We start from the raw sequence: 18,990 nt of genomic DNA, 5'->3' as shown, positions 1-18,990 counted from the left end.
AACAGAGGACATAAATAACAGAACAACAGAACAAAGAACACAATGAACAGCACAGGAGACAACTTGTATATTTATATCAGCTATACAGTATGAAATGAATTTCATTCTGGGAGCAAAAACAGCATAAAGGAAAAGCAGAAAATTGATGTAATATAAACAGATATACCTTTGTGACTAGTGGTCGCCCAGGCAGTGTGAGACTCTTGCAGTACAGTTTGAAAGTAGCAGTGTGGAAATGCACCTTTTTAAAATAAAAAAATACCATTCCTAGATGATGCTGGCAATTGTCAAGCCAATTACTATTCAAATTGAGGGGAATTCAGTTCACATCATGGACCTTTGGGATGCATTCTCTGGCAGCTACTTTGCTTATACCTCTGAAACTCCCCTGCCTCGTCAGCCTTGCTGCTGCCTAGAACCTTGTACAGGATAAAGCCTAAGCTCTGGTGTGCAAACAAATGTGAGTGTGTAGTCAAAACTGCTCACATTTGTTTGCACTAAGACATCCCCAATAGCTGTTTGGAATTACCCTTGCTGAATAGGGGTCTTAAGAAAGTTAATTCTTATTGAGATTGTCATTCTTTCAGATTCTTTTTCTGCTATTAAACTCCCATCTTCATTAAGGATCTTCAGCTTTCCCCAATTAATGTTGCCTTTTTAGCAAATTGTGTTGTACCGCATATTGTAGTCTGTTGAATAGCCTCTGATTTACAGCCCATGGTATATTCAAACAAACGTATGCAGTTATTCTTTTATCTCAACAATGGTTATTGAAAAACCTTGTCTTGCTCTCAAAAAAATGTAATATTTTTACTGTATTTCACTTATTGGACTCTGTGTGTGTGTGTGCGTGTGTGCGTGTGTGCATGTGTGCGCGTGCGCGGGCATACATTAGTGGTTACTTTTATACCAAGCAAAATGCAATTTCACTTTGGGTGAATTTTTGTTCATTGCTTTGAGAGAAGTGAAATAATGTGGCTTTCTCACATCAGCATCTAGGCGTGTATGGATAGGATAGACTGGATCCACAGAGAATCCCACAAAAGGAGGCTGGCAAAAGCTGATTCCCATTCACAGAAGGTGCCTCTAGCTTTTTCTGGGGGGGGGGTCTCGCTTTTCGCTCAGTCCACTGAACAACAGCTCACCCCATTGAATAGTGCCCCCAGACTCTTGGGGGTTGGATTTTCAGGTGTTGTGGGGCATCTAGGGGAAGGAAGATTGACTTCCGCCAGCCCTCTTCCATGGCCTTTTCTGTGGCTCCAAGCCAGTATCTTTTACAAAGCAGAATTCTGAAGCTTTCATATGGGATTTCACTAGAAATTATTGTTTATTTGCCTCCAGTTTAAATGTAGAGGGTTTGTGGTAACTTTTTTTTAAGGTTGCTATATCTACTAGTGATGTGAAATTGTACAATTTATCTCACACACTACTCATGTTCAAATATTATTGGGTTGTATACAATTCTAGGCAGACAGAAGTCCACTAATGCAAGGGAGAACACAGGCTTCTTTTAAGTCCAGGAATATCATGGACTCTCTGTCCTTGATCATGAAACAAACCGTAACTTATATAGTGGTACCTCTGGATGCGAACAGGATCTACCGGAGCCCCGTTCGCATCCTGAGCAGAACACAACCTGCGTCTGCGCGGGTTGCAATTCACCCCTTCTGCACATGCGCGTGACATCATTTTGAGCCTCTGCGCATACACGAGTGGCGAAACCTGGAAGTAACGTGTTCCATTACTTCCGGGTCGCCACGGGACACAACCTGAAAAGATGTAACCTGAAGTGACTTTAACCCGAGGTATGACTGTATTTTATCTTCCTTGGCTATATATTTTCTTCACATATTTTGTTTCACTTCTTAGAAATAATTAGGCATGTTTGCTAATCTAGTCATTTATGTTCTCTGAGCTTCACTGAAGTCCTGGGCATTGTTTTGTTTTAGTTTATTTCTCATTGAAAGAATGATCCCAGTGTACTCATCCACAGTGGCTATTAATGAAGTGAAGTCACAAGATAATTAATTATGAAGTGATTTGCTTCATGCCATTTACAATCCTGTCATAGATTTGGGGTATCCAGACCATGAAGCTGCCCTCTTATGAGCATCTTGGCTAATAGACAATGAAGGACACATCTTCTATGGTTGTTAGCTAGTGGTACATGGATGCTCTATCCACAAAAATTCAAATAAAACGAAATCACTAGTAGCATCATTATTGAAACAAATATGATGTAAGAATAAACAAATCAGATCACGCTTATAGAAATTTTAGGTTATTATAAGTTTATCTTTTTTTGAAGATGTAAATAATATTTCAAAGGGTAATTCTATCAGTTTACATTTTATTCAGTGATTCCTTCAACTTACGTCATTACAAAAACTTTCAAAATTATGTAAATCTGCATCACATATTTCCATAGCTGCTTCTCTAGGCTGAAACTGAGACTGAAGCAACTTTTATATTAAAGTAGCTAGGAGATTGGCTGTGTAATCCTATGCATGCCGACTTCCAGGTAAGTGTGTATAGAACTGCAGCCTGAGCTAAAAACCAGCAGCTCCTTGATTCAAACGTTGTCTCACCTTAAGAATGTCCTTCTCTCGCAACCCTATGATATATAAGAATATAATATGAGAATAATAATACTGGCCTACCTTACTTTATTGTTGTAAACATTACAAGATCATGAATGCAATACACTATAAATCATCATATAAATGCCAAATATTATTAAGCATGCTTTTTATATTATGCCTTTTTCTTAATGATTTTGATGATTGACCAGAATCAATGCCTTTACGGACAGCTGCCTCCATTTCTGTTTTGAAGCCAAAAAACCTATTGGAAATAATAAGCCATGAGCTTCAGTGGGTTTTCAATCAGACCCTCTATAAATACAGCTGCCAAAAACATTCCCAAGGGAAAGAGAGAAGGCTGCTTTTAAAAACTGGCTTATTGCTCCTGTACAAATAATATTAGTAGCCATCCAAATTAAGAATGGAACACGTTGTTCTCTCTGATGACAGAAGTCACATATGTTCTAACAAAAAGAGAGGCTTCAAGCCATACATAGTTTTCAATTTATTATAGCCCTCAGTTTCCGTTTTCAAATTCCAAGGACCATCATCTAAAAGACTTTCCTCCTTGGTTCAGGACAGAACCATGAGTTAACTTAGGCAAAGTTCTTTTTCTGCCTTGAAAACCTAGAGACCTTTTGCTGTGCCCAAGAGGCCGTTCATTTTGCTTGTGCCTGTGTGCAACCCCTAAATCAATGGAGATACATAGAATGTAAGGTGAAAAGCAGGGTGTGCCAATGTGTAAGGCTGCTACCTGCTTGTCAATCACCTGATGTCACAATGACATCAGGTGAACCTTTTTTACTTTCACAGTTTTAAATCAAATGCTGCAGACAAATGTATAGCCTGCAAAGTGTTTTTCAAAGCACTCTGCAAGACACAATGTTCAGCTGTTTATAGGCCATTGTGGGTACCACCAGCCAGCTGATTAGCAGTGCCGGCAAAATCATTTCAGCTCAACCAGATCTTTACCTGCCTTACACCTGATGTTATACAAACACATTTGAGCTTTCTTAATCAATATCATTAGCTTCTTTCTAAAATGTTTTATACTGGTATGAAATAATGTGATTTTGGCCATTTGATTGATGTGAACTTGTCCATCCCTATTGTTTTGCCTCAGCTATTGAGTCAAGGATTTTACAAAATAACCTTTGTTTAATAACTACAGATTTTTCCTAAATGAGCAAATAAGCAGTGGCAGTGTGTATGTATATAAGTACAGTAGGTTTGAATTATCAGAGACAGATTGAGGCAAAATGATTGATGGCAGTGATTTCGACCTGGAGTTGGCCAGTGCTGGGGTTGGGGCCTGCATTGCCCTCAGTTGCTCTATTAAAACTCAAGGAGTTAACTGCTGAAGGATTTTTTGTCCGTCCCCCCCACCATGTGCTCTTCATTTATTTAAAATCAAATAAAGCGAATATTACACAAGACACTAGAAATTTCTCATCCAAAGGAAACTAAATCCAGAGGTCCTGGGTTAATATCTAAATCAACCATAATATGCAACGTCACTTTTTAATCCTTTTTGCTCTGATGGACTGTGATTGCTGTTTTGCAGCCAAACAGATCTTCTAATGTTCCCTTTCCTTAAACTGTTTTGCAGTTTGGGTGATAAGCATTATCTATATATAACCTGGCACTTCAAGTATCTAACAACTTTCAGGAAGGCTGAGATACGAATCACAGCAATCCCAAAACATGATTAAAGAACCTTTGAGGCCTTAACAGCTAATCTGAAAGAACACAGGCATACTGTGTCCTCAATTTGAAATCATACTGCACCAATGCTGAAATGATTAACTAAGCTCTAAACAAAAGCACTGAATGCCAAAATGGAGCTTGACCCCCCCCTCCCCAATTTGCATATGTCTGTTTGCAGTGCTGATGTGAGATTCTGGCAAAGCTGGCATAGGATCATGGTGTAATGCGCTCTATATGGGGCTTCTCTTGGCCTTGGCCCAGAATCTGCAGCTGGTACAGCATGCTGTGTCAAGCTGTTGACTGGAGCACCTGGCAGCACACATATTATTACACCTGTGCTGAGGGAACTGCTCTGGCTTCTGATCAGCTACCAGGCCATGTTCCAAGGTCTTGCTGTAAACATGTACAAGTCCTGAACAACTTGGGACCTGAAAGACTGCCTGCCCCTGTATAAACATGTAAGATCACTTAGATCCTTCTGGGAGAAATTCTACTAGACCCTAGAGAATATCACAGTTGACCTGAAAATGGACTTTTTCTGTTTTTGCTCCTCTGCTGTGAAAAGCCCTTTCCTCTTCCATATGTGAAGCAGCAACTACAATTTGCTTCAGGCATCTTGTAAAGATCTTTTTGCCCGGGGTGTCCCTGGCCCATAATATTGGACCCTGCCATAGAATCATAGAATTGTGGAGTTGGAAAGGTCCCCAAAGGGGCAACTAGTCCAACAGCCTGCAAATCCTCTTCTTGCCAGGGCTCACTGTTCCATCTGAGCAGATCAAGTTAACACCAGGAAAGGCAGGAGGAACAGAGCAGTTGGATATTAGGGTTGATGTTCCAAAGGCTGCCAAACATGTGCTCTCCCCAATTTGTCACTGTGAGAAACTGTGTGCATAGTTGTCTGTGACCTGTTCATATTCAATAGATTTAGACATCGCAAGCCAGGGACGGTGGTCAAGCTTGTTAAATAGGAGCAGGGATGTTACTGGGGTGATACATAAAAAACTTATTTTGCATTGTCTCTATAAGTTATTTATGATGTAGTCTATATTCCGTTGAAGTAACCGAGACAGTGTTTCAATGTCTAGGTTGCACCCTAAGAATGTAACACTTTTGATGGGAGAGAGCTTTTTATACCAAAGAAGGCTGTGGACATGAGTGGATATGAATTGGCTTTTAAACAAATTGAAGTTTCAAACATATAAATGTTTTAAAATCGTAACAGGTCTGGAATAAGCTCCCTGGAGCCAAAACTCCTGGATTCAATATAAATGGATACTACCTGGTTCTTTGTTTGAGATACTTTTTGTCTGAAGGCAGTTAAGTTAATTTGTCTTACAGTTCATATATCTGCCATATTTTCATTTTTCAGTTTGAATTGATGTTTTACATCAGAGAAGTGGGATTTCTTCTTGTCCATTTGGGGGCTTCCTTACAGTATACAGTGGTACCTTGGGTTAAGAACTTAATTCGTTCTGGGGCTTCCCACTGCCACGTGATTTCTGTTCTCATCCTGAAGTAAATTTCTTAACCTGAGGTACTATTTCTGGGATAGCGGAGTCTGTAACCTGAAGCGTCTGTAACCTGAAGCGTCTGTAACCCGAGGTACCACTGTATATTCCTGAAGTTTCACTTGCACTAAATATATCTACTTTGCCAAACCTTTATTAGGCATTACAGATATAGGCCATCATAAAAAATCCATATATAAAAAATTTAAATATATACAAATAAACAGCCATGTAAAAATATGTAATAACCAGGATTTTCATTGGAGTTTCTCACTAAATAGATCATATTCTTCACACTTGGCTTAGAAAAGGCTTGCATCCTTCCTGTCCTGGCTTGGTTATGGAAGCAGTTCTAAGTTCAGGTCTGGAGTTGAAGGGTGAAAGTAGTCAGCAAGCAAGCAGGGCCTGTATCTAGTCCAATTTATTATTATTTTATTAGTCCAAGAGCAAGAAGCATGGACTGGAGACAAGGGCATCAGAGACTAGTCATTCAGTAATCTGGACTGATCCAAGGGAGCAAACACCTAGCAGACGTCTGGGTCCAACAGAACCCTTCTATCCTCTATGTGCTTGACTACTCCTCTCAGATTCCATCACCTTAGGAGCAGAGATAGCCTGCTAGACTGGAGATTTGCACTCCATTTCTCTGCTAGTTTCCACTTGGTAATATCAACTTCAACATCTCACTTAAACTGGATCCACATTAAGAGTAATAAGACTTACTTCTGATTAGACATGGTTCGGATTGTGCCATTATCTATAAAAACTGGCTGTGAGTAGGGCAGACAGAGGATCTGAGTTTCCTTGGGATTAATCAGAAAATGAGTTTTTGTTATGTTCATTTGAATCTGAATTATCATAGTCATGGGGTGTGAAAGAATTCTTCCCTAGGTGAAATTGACTAGTAATTGTGATATTTATATTTAATTGTATGCATTTTTGTGTTTGTTTGTTTCGCTATGCCTGGTGTCTCTGACATTGCTATGCAGTGTACACACTCTCTAAATGTTGAGTGCTGTGCTGGGAATAGTGTGGATTGATCTATGTTGAGATGACATATAATGGTCCTGCATTATGTTGAGGGGGTTCTGATGACATAGCCTTTTGGTCCATTTTCATCTTTGGATTCTGCACTCCTATTTTATATGGCAAGTGTTATTTCTATAACATGGTGAAAAGGATAATAGTTGGCTATTGCAGCTTTTTTCTAAATGTCACTGTTATTGTCAACCTTGTTCTTCCTACTGACCAAAATAATTAGTGGTGATATTTATACTTGTGAAAAACAGCTTCCCTTGTGTCTAAACAGGAGTTATTCATCAATCCATCAAAAGGATTATGTGGGAGAAAAAGATGCACACAGAAGCTGTTTTGAGTAGGTTTTGACAAAGTTCAGATATGGGTACTTACTTATTAAGCCCTCATGCACTCCCCAGTACTTGGTTTTTGTGTTCAGAGTATTTTTAATACTTGTAAGTACTGGTGCTTTTCAGTGCATCTCAATGTGCAGTGGATCTCAGTTGTCAGAGCAGAATCTTATTTCAGTATTCTTATTGCAATTCAAATAACTGAAAAACTAGATTATGAGAAATGCACATGCTACGGTCCCAACAGGGATGGGGGCAATTTCATGTTTGGCAGCTATGTATCTTTGTGAATCTAGAGAGTGATTCTGTCAGGAGAAGCATTTAAGTTCAGATTTCTCCCTAACTTGCTAGACTGGATAGGGTGGAAACACACAATCTCAGACCTGCATTCTGAAGGGTACAATCCTGGGTGGAATGTTCCATGTTCTTTTTTGAACATCACATAATTAAAACTGCCTTCGGTTAAAATTTGTGAGAAGCTTCATGCATGCATCCATATTACTCAACAACTGCAACATGGAGTTGCATGTTACAGCATAGACCAGGCACCAGAACAGAGATTTTATGTCACCCAGTTTTTGAAACAGTGACCAAAGAAGCTTATTTAGCAATTAATAAGCCATCATGGCTGAAAGCCTATGTTGAGCCTGGTGCGTCACAAAATGTGCATGTCTGCCATAGATACTTTTCATTGTTGAATGCACAATCCATTTTACGTAGAAGTGTTGATGGCGGGATAGCAAACTCCTGGAAGACAGCCAGTGGGCTGCATTTGACTTTGCAAGACACAAGTTCAGCAGGGTTGTTTTTATAGGTCAAAGATTATTCTGAATGGGGTGTGCTTTTAAATAGTCCTGATCTACTAGTGGAATCCCTGTGGTGATGTAATTTGAAACAACTGATCACGGCAAACTTAGCATTCACATTTGTACAGGGAAAGATTCCCATTTTTTATAATTCCCTGTCACTGAGATCAAATTGAAAAGTTAAAGGCTCCCTATTATTAACAGACAAAAGAGTTATTCTTTTCTGAAAGCATGCCTCTCATCAAAGGAATTAGTAGTCTGCTATAGAGCCCTCTTATTAACAAGTACGGTACTTCAGAAGTTTCTGAGGTAGAAGGAATGCCTCCGAGGTGTTTTTTTGGAAAGCATTAAATGAGAATAAAAGATTTAAACACAACATGCTGCCCAAATTGCTTGTGATGGCTGCATGAAAAATTGCCAATGCGTTATTACCGCTGAGAGCAATTCATTTAGGCTAACTTTCAAGCTTACATTCCCTGGAAGAACAGGATGAGGAATGCAGCTGCGGTGATCAGAGCTGACAGACTTAATAAAGAGAGCTGCTGAAGCTCCAGTGTGCACTGATGGTGAACAAAATACTGCAGGTACTTCAGAAAGTAAGGAACATTTTTTTAGCCAGAAATATGAGAGCAGAGGTGAAATAGTATTTTATCAGCATCAAAATTATTCAGTGGCGGGAACCTTTTTTCCTCTACGTATAAAAAAGCAAGCTCCTCTGTTCTTATTTAAGTGTTAAAAATAACAGTGTGAGAAACTACCGTGGCAAAAATTCAGAGATGAAGCAAAAATTGAAGTTAATAAAAACAAGGTGTTTTGTTTTTCTTGAAATTAAATTTTGCAAATCCTTTTAGACAGTCATGTTGGTTATACTGTTTATAAATAGAACAACTAGATACACTGAGAATATGTCAACACAAATTATGAGATGCTTTGGGACGAGGTATTGTGGGTGGATAGGTTTCTTTCGGATACAAGTTGGAAAAAATCATTCTAGCTTTTTAAGAACATGACTACTCTTGGTAGACTTCTACATAGTGTCACTAATAAAGTAAGGAATGTTAAATACATGTACTCCAGATGAGTGTCAAAATTAATAATAATAATAATAATAATAATAATAATAATAATAGGCATTATTATAATGGTCTTATAAGGAACATGCAACTAAATAATGTTGTGGGATTGTATTTGAAAATGGTCCAGAAACTTCAGCTGGTTCATAATATAGCTTCAAGTGTATTAATAGCACTGCGTGCCATGATCATATTATGTCAGTTATTCATCATCTTCACTATCCCCCTGTCTCTTTGTACTGGTTCTACTCTTTAAAGCACTTTTCTTTCACTTATTCCCTTCTGCTCATTCAGCAGACACTTTCAGCATTCTATGGCTCAACTGTCCTCACCCATTGACTTATATTTTAGGTTCACACAGTCTGCCCAATTACAGTTCTTTCGGCAATCTCCCCATTCCCTGAAAACCAGATGTGATGAACCAGTGGCCCTCCAGGTGTTGTTGGTCTCCAGCTCCCATCAGACCCCTCCAGCATTCCCAGTGGCCAATGATGATGGGGGCTGCAGTCAACAGGATCTAGAGGGCCACAAGTTCTCTATCGCTGTTTTAAACCAAAAGGTAGTTTACAGCACAAGATGCTGCTAGGGACAATGAAATGCCAATGGCTTTCATGAGTATTTGGCAACTTTACTCCTAACTTTACTTCTAGGGAGGCATGAAAAGTTTGCCTTCTTACTAAAAGCCAAGAGAGGAAAGTGGGATATGTGTTATTAAGCGCCCTGACACATATTCCTTCAAGGCAAGAGGGTGATTGCAATACAGCCCTTAGTGCAGTCCCACCGTTCAGACTAGCTGGCTTTATTCAGCTAGAATTGATAGTTTGAAAGATCCACCCAAATGGTTTATACACCTTTAGGTCTTCCTGCATATGCTAGGACTGGGGAGAGGATACACATGACCAACTTACCAAATGGTTTTATGTGGGGAAGTTTACCTGCTCTTAAATATTTGCTAACTTGTGTTAGAATGCAGCTGTACAGATGACTATGGCTGCCTTTGTCCTATTCGGTTGCTGCTGCCTAAGATTATTCATATAGATGTCCCAATTTATCAAGCAGCTCAAAACAAGGTAATTTCCATATTTTGCTTTATCAGAAAGATTTTCTCCTCAGCTGCAACATGATTTCTTTAAAAGCTTCCTGACATTGACCTATTTAAGGTTATGGTGATGATAACTGACAGTGTGGTCCTCTCAATCACTCCATGTCACATCATATATCTGTAATTAAGAGAAATTAAGCCCTAATGAGTTACGCACAATTCTCCTTTCTGTGACTCACTGGGTTGTTCTTTCTTGGCTGCAATAGGAGTTCTCCTTTTTATTAGTTTATTGTTTAAAAACTAATAATACACATTTCAAACCAATGGTATAGAATCATAAAATAGAGGAAAATTGGTTACCCTGTATTTCAGATTAATAATAAAAATATGATACCTTTTCTTCTTGGACTTTTAATATCTTATTGGTTCTTCTATGTTCTACATTCCCCCCCGCCCCCCAAAGCATATCCATTTTTAAAATGCTATTTCATTGTCTTTTCTGCCATAACAATTTCTGGTTGTGCTACAGTTAATATATTTAGCACCAAAACTATATCACTTCCATCTGTTTTACTATTTAAATGACACAATAACATCACCTTTGGGTCCAATGAGAACATGTTCCAAGTTACATCCATTATTAAACTCAGCATTTTAGTCCTGAACTTTACAATAGCATGACAAGACCACTAACGGAGATAATGATCTGCATTTTGTACCTTGCATTTCCAACATTATGTGAGATAGTTTATCATATAAGATGCTAAATACCATGGGTATATGAATTCATAGGCATTTGAAGCATTCAAAACATTTGTGCTATCTGGAATAAGATGCATTATTATCACTCAAACCATATTTGTTGTAAAAAAATTTGCTATTTCCTATAAATTTTTGCTCTTTCCTATAAATTGCTGGCATAGAATCTCAATGGTTCCTGGGGAAAATGAGGGGGCTTTGGGGGTGTGGTTCATCAGCACCCACCCCATTGTGCCCCACTCCCCATTCTGCCAGCAGAACTTTGCTTGTGGAACAGCTACAGGGGCACTGTTTTCTGTCAGCATGACAAGGGGTATCTGGTAGTGTAAGCATCATCCTGCCGGTGTACCTCCATCTCAACCAGTGGAGGAGCACTTAGACCACATCCTAAGGCCCCTTAGCCATACTTAACAGTAGGTAGGGGACGTGGGTGGTGCTGTGGGTTAAACCACAAAGCCCAGGGCTTGCCGATCAGAAGGTCAGTGGTTCAAATCCCCACAAAGGGGTGAGCTCCTGTTGCTAGGTCCCTGCTCCTGCCAACCTAGCAGTTCGAAAGCATGTCAAAGTGCAAGTAGATAAATAGGTCCCACCTTCCAGTGGGAAGGTAAACGGCATTTCCATGCACTACTCTGGTTTGCCAGAAAGCGGCTTAGTCATGCTGGCCACATGACCCGGAAGCTGTTTGTCGGCTCCCTCGACCAGTAAAGCGAGATGAGCGCTGCAACCCCAGAGTCATCCGTGGCTGGATCTAATGGTCAGGGGTCCCTTTACTTTTACCTAGGCAGGATTGCACCCATTGTAACTAGCCTTGTTATTGTTCTGTATCTTTCAAATTAGTGACTTTTGTTCCTGAGCCTGGAAGAACAACAAAAAGAAGCAATGCTTCTTCTGTTTGCTTCTTCTATTATTTTCTCTATTATTAGAGAGCCGTTGTCCCTTAAAAAATATAAATATATCCTTATGATGATGCTTAAAGCTGCTAAGACAGGAGACCTACATAGATTTTTACATGTTATCATCTATACTGAGAAGTTATATGTATCTTTTCCTGGTTTGTGTTTTACTATCAACTTTGTATTAGTCCTGGTGTCTCGCATCTCGTACATCCTTAAGGATTGTTATGAAACATGAATAAGAACTGCTGAAATTGTTGATAGTTTAGTGTACAGGTCCATACAATGTCTCTATTTCTGACTTACACATTTTTAGAATTAAAGTACTGTGAAAGCTCCTAGTATTCTTATGGGCTGCTGATTTAGACATGTATAGTAATGTTATCTGCTTTTTGTATATTGTTAATAATGTTACGTTTTGCACTTTCCAGTGTTAGCAGTTTGCAAGACTTAGTAGTGAATTTTAAAAAATAGTTTCAGTAAAAACAGTAATTAATATTAAGTTTTATTAACCTTTCCTAGCTACATCTGTGTGTCTATCTGTCACTCTGGATCAGTTTATTCTAACAGATCTTATAATTGCCCTTTCAGACATTTAGAACCATTTAGTTCATTTACATGATGATTCGGCAAACCATCTTTATCCCACCCTTGTAGCAAGCATATTGGAACATTGCATTGGATTGCTCTAGTGCTGAGTTGCATTATTCTGAGTAATCTGAAAATGACTGAGTGGCTGTTTTACAGTTCCTTTTGTCTACTGCATGTAATAAATTATATATCTAATATAATACTCTGGCCAATAAACTACTGAGTAGAAGGTATAATAACATGGAACCTCAGAACAGAAGTAAGTAGATAGAAGAGGGATTTTAATATCCCCTTCCTGCAAATTTCTGTGCCATTCTTAGCCTGTTCTAGAGAATCCTCCTCCAACTCTATGTAGAGGCTTTTCAAGGGGCTGCAACAGGAAGAGGAGTTGGGACATTTCTTTTCCACGAACTTCCTAATATTCACAGTTCTCAATATCCAAGAAAATATGTTTTTGGAGAAGGGCTATAGCTAACTGGTAGAACACAGGTTTTGTATGCAAATGGTCCACAGTTACCGGTAAGTCCCCATCATCTCCAGAAAGGACTGGAAAAGATCTCTATTGGAAACCCTGGGCAGCTGCTGCCACACAGTGGAGATAATTCTGAGCTAAATGGAATAATGGCATGACTCAGAATGAAGCTGCTTCCTGTGTTCAGTTGCACTCAGAAAACCCTGAAATATAATTACAGTTAAATGCCGGCGGGGGAGCATTCCTCAGTGCATTCATTTGCTCATATATCTTTTGCAAAATTATTTCTGTGGTCCATCTGGTGACTTTACTGATACCACTGTCAGCATCTAGATAACAGCTTCTAGATAACCTTTTCGAAGAACATATCTACCCATTGCATCTCTTTTAATACCACACATTGCCAATTTACTGAGTCCACTCCAGCTAAAGTTCCCTTACACTTGACTGCACAAGATGCAGTACATGCACCATTCAAAAATTGCTTGGAGATATTTTTGTCAGAGATAATATTATCAACAAGATTTTTTATTTTTAAAACAGGGGGGAAAGAATCAGCCTTGCTATTTAGTCTCTTTATTGGGATATTAGTGGACTATTTAATCTATTAATAGCTAATTAGGGGAAAGCTAATAGCCTTCTGTTGCACCATAATGAGGAAAGTAATAAAATAAAATGGATGGAGGCAAATCCTGCAGATTCTTTAACAATTTAGCTCCTGGGCTTTTCATGAGAATGCACTTGATACAGACCTTAGTAATATCTTCAGATGTTACTGAGCCTCTGTTACACTTCTAACCACTAACCACCTTTTTAAAAGAAACACTTTCAGTGTTTACTAGCATTCACTATTTTTATCAGATATGTAACTTTTTTCTCAATATAGATTTTCTTGACAGTTTCATAAGGTATTAGTGAGGGGCCGAGCAATCCTCAACCCAGCTGAGAACATGGCAGGAGGCAGTTCTTTTCATTAATCTTTGTTGAACCTGCTCCAGGCTGGCATAGTTAGTGGGCCCATTTGGTGACCTCTCTGAGGGGAATGGAGTGCTTAAGATCCAGGAGATCTCCACCCCGTAACAGCCCAGTTTAGGGCCCTCTGCTTCCTATTGCTGGTGGCAACATTCCCCGTGGTACCATTCCATCCACTGTTCTTTCCATGGTGTAAGTGGCCAGGAGAAAGATCACGGGGATAGGACTGCAGACTGAATCTACTTACTTGATGCCTTCAGTTATTCATTTTTCTGTATAATAAGAATTATGCACAGTGCCTTTATCCTACATGTCTGTTTTAATAGATATTTCTAGGATTATTAAATCTTTTTGCTATGCTTCAGTTGATCCTGTTGACCCACTCTATTTGTATGAGCTAATACACCACACTCCCACTTGTGCATTCATGTTTCTTGAGACAAGGGGGCAAGGATATGTGTGCCCATGGTGTACTTTTTGATGTATAAGGTATGTGTTCCTTGCTAGGCCTTATGTAGTCTTCGTGGTGTGCAATATTTTGCTGCAAGTTAGATCAGAATCCTATTCTGGTTGTGATGGTGGCTGGGAATGCAATGGAAGGGGCAGCTTTCTGACTCCTGGTTGACTCCAGTGAATGTTTTGCTTATGTGAAGAAAAGCTCCTTTTTAGTAGGTATAAATTTATTCTATCTTCAGTTGTTAGAAGTAATCCCAGAACAAGCATCGAATTCTAACTTTCATTCTTTTCCTGCCATTCTGCTAACTTGGCCAAGTCTCCCCACCTCCACCTCTTCTGCTGTTGGAATCCCAGCAGCCAAAAGTATTGTTACATCCCCCTCCCTCCAGCATAGTACAGGGGAATCCTGTCTTGCCTATTGGGTGTAGTTTGAGGATATGATCATATGATCAATCAATATATACAAAATCACTAGCGGACTTTATATCAGTTACTTATAATAAAATAATATAATATAAAATAAAAACACTTATTCTTTAGCTTTGGCTGACAGTGCAATCCTAAATATGTCTATTCCATAGTAAGCCCCATTGAATTTAAGAGGACTTTTGCCCAGGTAAGTGGCTAAAAGACTGCAGCCTTAAAAATCTAGTGGACTTAAAGTAATCTGTCCTATGCCAGCTTGCTCAATTTACTCACAATTTTCCCTTAATCAGTTAGTGATAATGAATGTCTCCTGAGAATTCATAATAAGAAATCTATCTAATAACATAATCCTGATTTTAAATGCCTTATTAACTACTGCATTAGTTAAGATTCAATCAGTGTTTTCCAGGATTTTTTTAAACAAATAATTATTCACCTATTTAAACACACAAAAATATTCCGTCTCTTTTCTTTAGTAAATCATAAAATAATGTTATTCATTCTATAGTTAAATGCCCATACTAGTATTTGCAGACATGCAGTATGCTGAGTTGCTGGGGAAAGTTGCTGTGCTCACTGGGCCTGAGCTGTTTTGTTTCTTTGAATAAAGAGTTAACTTTACTGACACCTTGTGAGTTATTCCTGACCCACTCTGAACTCCCTTCTTGACACGAGGGGAAAGTTCTTGGAAAGTGCAGCATAAATAGAAGAGGAAGTGGGAGGCACTTTGTCCTTAGACTGTGAGTGCAGTCTAGTTTCCCTAGTACTGGGACAAATATGCCCATGCTTGTTATTGGATAGGTTGGGGAAGGTTGTTAGAAATGTTGGGGTTGTGAGGCAAATGAATAGTACCCTATTGTTCTGACCTATTTGCCTCATGTAAGATGACACTGTAGCTGTTGGCATGCAAATATTTGCTTGAACCAGAAATGCTGGAGTTGGAAATTTGTGTGTGTGTGTGTGTGTGTGTGTGTGTGTGTGTGTGTGCATGCACGCACACACACACATATATATATTCTCCCTCAAATAATTATAAGAGATGAATTAAGGACTTCAACCTTTTGTGGTAGAAGCTCCTGGCTTACAGAAACAAAATAAAAATCTAGTGACGTTACCAAGCAAGCCTTATTCAGTCATCTATATTTGGCTTCTTTTCTAAATTCCATTCGTTGCCATGGCAAAGTAAGCTCCAGCGATATTTCCCTCCCCCCCCCCCGATTCTCTGGCTGAGAAGCTTTTCTTCATGTCCTTTGTAACACACAATGGATGTACAGTATACAAATTTAGCATTAAAGGGCAAGAACACAGGAGGTGGGGGACGGTGAAGCATGGTTAACAACAGGGGCATGTTCCAAATACAGCCTTTTGAAATGCAACAAACTTAAGTGATTTTGAGCCAATGAAAACATATGGGGAAATGATGTGTTACAGCTTGTGTGGGATTGCACCACTTCAGCACACTGGTGTGGTACGTGTGTTGTTTTTTATGTCAAAAGCTCCCTGCACTTGAGCAGTTTCTGCCTTGGAGCAAATACAGCTTGTTTTGTTCATGTCCAGGGGGGATTTGCAATGGGGATGTCTTCAAATGTGCAGTCTCCCCCTAAATTCTGAGGAGTCAAGAGCTTCGTCAGACTATACCATGTGCTTTACCCACTCTCTCATTGTTTCAGTCATATGTCCACTTTGTACATGAAATTGAGAAGGTACACACACATATTCTCACATGGGTATATGAGGCAGCTTAACTGTATCACAACCATGTTTTAACATGTATGTCTCAAACACAAACTTAGGAGGTTTGTAACCTGTAGAGTATGAGCACATGTTAAAAATACAGTGTGTGGAGGTTTACCTTCCCACCGGAGCGATACCTATTTAACTACTTGACTTTGATGTGTTTTCGAACTGCTGGGTGGGCAGGAGCTGGGACCGAGCCACGGGAGCTCACCCCATCACGGGGATTCGAATCGCTGACCTTCTGACCTGCAAGCCCTAGGCTCTGTGGTTTAACCCACAGCGCCACCCGTGTCCCCCTTGATTTAGTAGCTGGCCTTTATTGAGAGGTGGAACTAGCATTCACATGTAATGTGTGGGGGACTTTATGTCTTTGATTTCGGCTTACTATAGTGTATGCTGATGGCAGAGCCATAGCCAGCTTTCCTTACAAGGCAGAGCTTCCACCTTTCTAATTGGTGCTTCAAAGAAATGAATGGGGAAACCATGACTTTTGTCATAGCCAGCAAAAAAACTTCTGCCAGGCACCTGTGGATAATGTAATGTACAAACTGTAGGCGTCAGAAATGTATAAGCTGAATAAGAACAATTATTTTGGGGTTTGGAAACTTTCACCTACTTCTGTAATGAATGACTCCCTTAACTAAATAATGTCATTGAGGTAATGCTTCCACTTTAAGCCCCCTACAGTGCTCATGGTCATTCTGTGTAAAAAGGGAATATATTGCGGGTCGTTTAAGGTTGATAGCCTTCTTGAAAAATCCTTCTGAAGCCAGCCTCTCTCATCAATTCAGTTTTCCCTTGCATTCTTCTTCTTAGTCATTTCCTTCTTGTTCTTCTCTCTTCCCTGAGCCTTGAGGTTTCCATTGCTGTCTCTTTCCCATTTCCTCCACCTGCCTCTGTTCAACGGAGGCCTCTCCCTGAGCCAGGCTGAGTCTTGAAGTGCTTGCCTAATTAGCACTCTGCATGTGCCGCAGGAAGAGCACAAAAGGAAGAACTGATTAGAGGAGCACTTGGCATCTGGAGAGGACCTGATCAAGGAAGAGCCTGACCTTGCAGTGCAGGGAGGCTTGCTGCAGGCCCTTGACTCTGAAGGGAAGGCCTCTGCTAAAGGGGCAGATCGTAGAATACATCAGCAGTGAAAATATTCATCATAAAATCATAAGCCTTGTGATTGAATCATGGATACTGGCAAGGATGAAAGTCCTAACAGGTTTGTGATTCAGCTTATTTTCCCAGTTAACAGATGGTAGCTGCAGGATTTTAATAACACATTTTGTACTGTGAATCCTTAGTGAAGCAATTCAGCTCCTATATGAACAAATTACCACATCAAGTTATTGTCTCTTGCTAGTGAAGATGGAGTGAAATACATTTCAGCTTTAGAGGAGCGTGTTCCCATGCTTAGTGAATGATGGAGAGCTAAATAGGAATACTGTTGGAAACAAACCAACATTTGAAGTTATTTAATCTTAATTCCAAATGACAACGTGAGTCTTGAGGTTTCTTTACTGCAATCTTATACTTGTCATCCATGAGCAATAACTTGTGATTCCTTCTGATGGCTTTGTTCAAAGGAAAGCAACATAGTCTAAATCTGAGGTGCACTTCATAATCAGTTGTTTGGAGGAGGGGTTTGGTAAAAGTTTTGTTTCTGTATTGTGACAGCAATTTTTTGCCAAGTAGATATTGTAACAATGAATTCTCATAATTCTAAAAAATAAAAAGTCCAGTCCCCCCATAAAGCTTCCATCAAGAATTGAAGAGTTGCCACTACCTTGCATAGCTGAGTGACATATACCTAACTGATGTCAGTAATTTTCTGATGCCAGAAGATGACAAATCACTTTTCTTTAATACTCTTCTCTTGACAAGAGAATTGCTGCAGTAGATTATTCATGTAAAGAGAGATGCATGTGAGTGCTGAAGCCTCCAAATTACTAAGCCTCTCAGGTACCTTCCTTATTATTGCTATTGTTGTTGTTTAGTCGTTTGATCGTGTCCGACTCTTCGTGACCCCATGGACCAGAGCACGCCAGGCACTCCTGTCTTCCACTGCCTCCCGCAGTTTGGTCAAACTTATGCTGGTAGCTTCGAGAACACTGTCCAACCATCTCGTCCTCTGTTGTCCCCTTCTTCTTGTGCCCTCCATCTTTCCCAGCATCAGGGTCTTTTCCAGGGAATCTTCTCTTCTCATGAGGTGGCCAAAGTATTGGAGCCTCAGCTTCACGATCTGTCCTTCCAGTGAGCACTCAGGGCTGATTTCCTTCAGAATGGATAGGTTTGATCTTCTTGCAGTCCATGGGACTCTCAAGAGTCTCCTCCAGCACCATAATTCAGAAGCATCAACTCTTCGGCGATCAATCTTCTTTATGGTCCAGCTCTCACTTCTATACATCACCACTGGGAAAACCATAGCTTTAACTATACAGACCTTTGTCGGCAAGGTGATGTTTTTGTCCATGGAGTTTTCTTGGCAGGGATACTGGAGTGGCTTGCCGGTTCCTGCTCCAGGTGGATCACGTTTAGTCAAAACTCTCCACTATGACCTATCCATCTTGGGTGGCCCTACATGGCATAGCTCATAGCTTCTCTGAATTAT

The 18,990-nt window shown here is 39.8% G+C and overlaps 1 protein-coding gene across 9 annotated transcripts in view; it reads left to right on the top strand.

Annotated features, from left to right (window-relative positions):
- Positions 1–18,990, top strand: part of DLGAP1 (DLG associated protein 1) — a 282,912-nt gene that overhangs the window by 122,731 nt on the left and 141,191 nt on the right. Inside the window, exon 1 of one of the 9 annotated variants that reach the window (XM_081918051.1) lies at positions 16,103–16,122. The exons of the other annotated variants lie outside the window; for them this stretch is intronic. The gene's annotated coding sequence lies outside the window, so the exon portion shown is untranslated. Of the gene's footprint in view, positions 1–16,102; positions 16,123–18,990 lie in introns of those variants that run through there. 9 annotated transcript variants of the gene reach the window in all.

This window comes from Podarcis melisellensis, assembly GCF_964234715.1.
Source record: "Podarcis melisellensis genome assembly, chromosome: 7".
NCBI classification, from domain to species: domain Eukaryota; kingdom Metazoa; phylum Chordata; class Lepidosauria; order Squamata; family Lacertidae; genus Podarcis; species Podarcis melisellensis.
This window is presented reverse-complemented; position numbering and strand designations above follow the sequence as displayed.